General features: G+C 27.5%; 1 long non-coding RNA gene across 1 annotated transcript in view; it reads right to left on the reverse strand.

Moving 5' to 3' along the window:
* Positions 1–2006: 2006 nt before the first annotated feature.
* LOC124897036 overlaps positions 2007–3582 on the reverse strand; it is a 7162-nt gene continuing 5586 nt past the window's right edge. Inside the window, exon 3 of the long non-coding RNA XR_007053470.1 lies at positions 2007–2566. This is a non-coding gene — a long non-coding RNA (uncharacterized LOC124897036). The remainder of the gene's footprint in view (positions 2567–3582) is intronic.

Below are 3582 nucleotides of genomic sequence, written 5' to 3' on the forward strand. Positions count from 1 at the left end.
ACTCATTCAATATTTGAAAGATATTATGGGCCAATTATATATTGCTATTTGTACTTTTTTAATAAAACATGACTTTGGACAATAACTCACAGAAGACAATAATATTTAATTAAAAAAATTAAATGAAAGTGTAATTTTTATTTAGTTTATACAATAAAATGGCAGTTGAAAAATAAATAATGAATGAATTGATTATAAAATGAATTCCACTGCTTTGCTCTTTGTATTTTCTTATCTTCTGCGTGTCAAACGGGCCGGGCCGGGCCAATTCAGAATCGGTCCTTTCATTTTAACCGGATTGAGGGCCGGTTAAGGGCCGGTTTTGATGTTATCCGGGCCGGATCGGGCCGAGCCAAACAGTTAAAAAATTTAAAACCCACTCTAACCCAGCTCATTTAACCCAACCCGGTCAAACCCACCAAAATCCGGTCAAACCCTGTCAAACCCGGTTAAAACCGGTCAAACCTGTTTAAAAAATAAATAAATAATCCAATATACACTATATACACTCCAATATACACTATATACACTCCAATATACAATATATATTTTTAAAAAAATATATAAACAATTACACATATATACGTACCATTCAATATATAATTATATATGACTATACGTACTACTTTAAATAAAACATATGCTATAATAGTATAATATATATATATATATATATACACACTACAATATATATACATATATATACTAATTTATAAAACATATACACATGTATACGTTAAATATATACTACTTTAGAAGATATATACACATATATATGCACCATTCAATATATATGTACAACTTTAAATAAAATATATACTACAATATACATATATATATATATACAACAATATGTATATATATATAGTTACATACTAATTTATAAAACATATACACTTTTATACTTTAAAGATATACATCTATAGAAGATATATACACATATATACGCACCATTCAATATATATGTACTACTTTAAAAAAGTATATACTACAATATATGTACTAATTTACAAAACATAAAGTAATGTATACGTTAAATATACACGTCTATAGAAGATCTATTCACATATATACACTCTATTCTATGTATATGTAATACTTTTAATCAAATATACTATAATATATATACATTACAATATATATTTGTATAGTTATATACTAATTTATGAAACATATACACATGTATACGTTAAATATACATGTCTATAGAAGATCTATTCACATATATACACTCTATTCTATGTATATGTAATACTTTAAATGAGATATACTACAATATATATACATTATAAATTTACAATATATATTTGTATAGTTATATACTAATTTATAAAATATATACACATGTATACGTTAAATATACACGTCTATAGAAAATCCATTCACATATATACACTCTATTCTATGTATATGTAATACTTTAAATGAAATATACTATAATATATATACATTACAATATATATTTGTATAGTTATATACTAATTTATAAAACATATACACATGTATGCGTTAAATATACACGTCTATAGAAGATCTATTCACATATATACACTCTATTCTATGTATACGCACCATTCAATGTATATATACTACTACTACTAATATATATATATAGATATACTTATATACTAATTTATAAAACATATACACATGTATACGTTAAATATACACTTATATAGAAGATATATACACGTGTATAAGCACCATTCAATGTATATATACTACTACTTATAAAATATACTACATTATATATACATTACAATATATATAGATATACTTATATACTAATTTATAAAACATATACATATGTATACGTTAAATATGCACTTCTATAGAAGATATATGCACAAATATACAAAACATATGCTACTTAATATAATAAATTAATAATATTTGGTAGTAAATTAATAATATATTAGAAGTAAGTTTTTAATTTAAAGTAGAAAACTAGAAATTCAATTTAAAATTTTAAATCATTAAATGAAAAAAAAATAAAAAACAAGGACTAAGGAGTGAATGAATTTGGGGAATTTTATTGATTGCAAAATGATCCAAAATTTATAATTTACATGAATGAAAAATCTATAAATTGTGCATCATTTTTTCCAACTCATCCGTGTTAATATTAATGGGAACTTGCATAGGATAGTCGAAGTCAACGGCGGCAAAATCATGCATTGGACTTGATTCTGCTGAGTTCTCCCGTGAAGTCATAATTTCTTCAATATTCAGCTCGTCGCTCGGCTCCGGTTCCATTCCTTGGTTTCTTCTTTCCGCTCTAATCCAATCTCTAAGGCAAACTAGAATATTCATTGCATTGGTTCCCAATGAGTGTCGGTTGTCTCCAAGCTTTTGTCGTCTCTGATTAAAGGCGCTCTCTGATGCAACGGTTGACATTGGAACATTCAAGATATCTCTAGCTAATCTTGAAAGCACAGGATATTGTGTTTCATTACTCCTCTACCAATCCAACGTGTTGATCCGTCGTCTGCGATCCTCTGGTGTCGTCCGAAGATAATATTTCAGCTCTTCCCGATAAGTTGATGTGTAAGTTCTCTCATCAACACTGTTTCAACAATTTAAATCATAAAACGAATCAGAAAATCCACTATGTGCCGGTCTTTTAGAAGATGATGGCTCCTCGGGAGGATGAGGAGCGACAGTTGGAGTGATATTTGTAGGTACGGCTAAATCAAATAAATCAGCATAGTGATTATATAATTTTTCTATGTAATCCTTTGCATCAGCCATAGCCGTCCACAAATCAGGTTGTACTTGTTCAGAATCATGGTAAGTATTTATTTCTAAGTTAGTATAAATAAGAGTACTAAAGTGACACATATGATTATATTTCATGCACGGATTTAGCATAACACCAACCAAGTAAATAGGGGGAATCGGAAAAAAATATTTTTTAAATTTCGTAAACATGGCGCCAACAGCTTCTTTATAACCTTCTTTATTTTTATATTCTTTGAGCAAACCAGAAATATCGACTATATATGCCAAAATATTACAAACAGTAGGATAATAAGCACCGGAAAATTCAACCGTAGCTACATAAAATTTTTCTAAAAACTTAACAAGATCATTAATTACAACCCAATCAGAATTATGTAGCATGCAATCAGCAGAATCAGCAAATGAACCGCAATGTTGGTTAAAAGCTAGTGTAATAGGAATTCTATATTTATAACAAGTTTTTAAAAATTCATACATAGAATTTCATCTAGTATCAATTTCCTCAGGCATCAAAATCGGTGTAAGTCCATTTTCTTGACATTTAACTTTAAATTCTCTAATTCTCGATCTACGATTATTTCCTTGAATAAAACCAACGGCAACACGAATTTTTTCAATATAAAACTCAAAAAAGTCAAGACCATCTTTTACAATTAAATTATATATATGACATGCACACTTAATATGAAAAATTTCAAGCAAGGGCGGAGATAGCATAAATTTTATTTTTGTTATAGCAGTCTTGTTGTTAGAAGCATTATCAAAAGCAATACATAAAATTTTATTTTCGATACCATAATATCCGGCAATTTTAACAATAGAATCAACAATAAATTGTCC

This window comes from Capsicum annuum, chromosome 3 (genome assembly GCF_002878395.1).
Source record: "Capsicum annuum cultivar UCD-10X-F1 chromosome 3, UCD10Xv1.1, whole genome shotgun sequence".
In the NCBI taxonomy this organism is placed as follows: domain Eukaryota; kingdom Viridiplantae; phylum Streptophyta; class Magnoliopsida; order Solanales; family Solanaceae; genus Capsicum; species Capsicum annuum.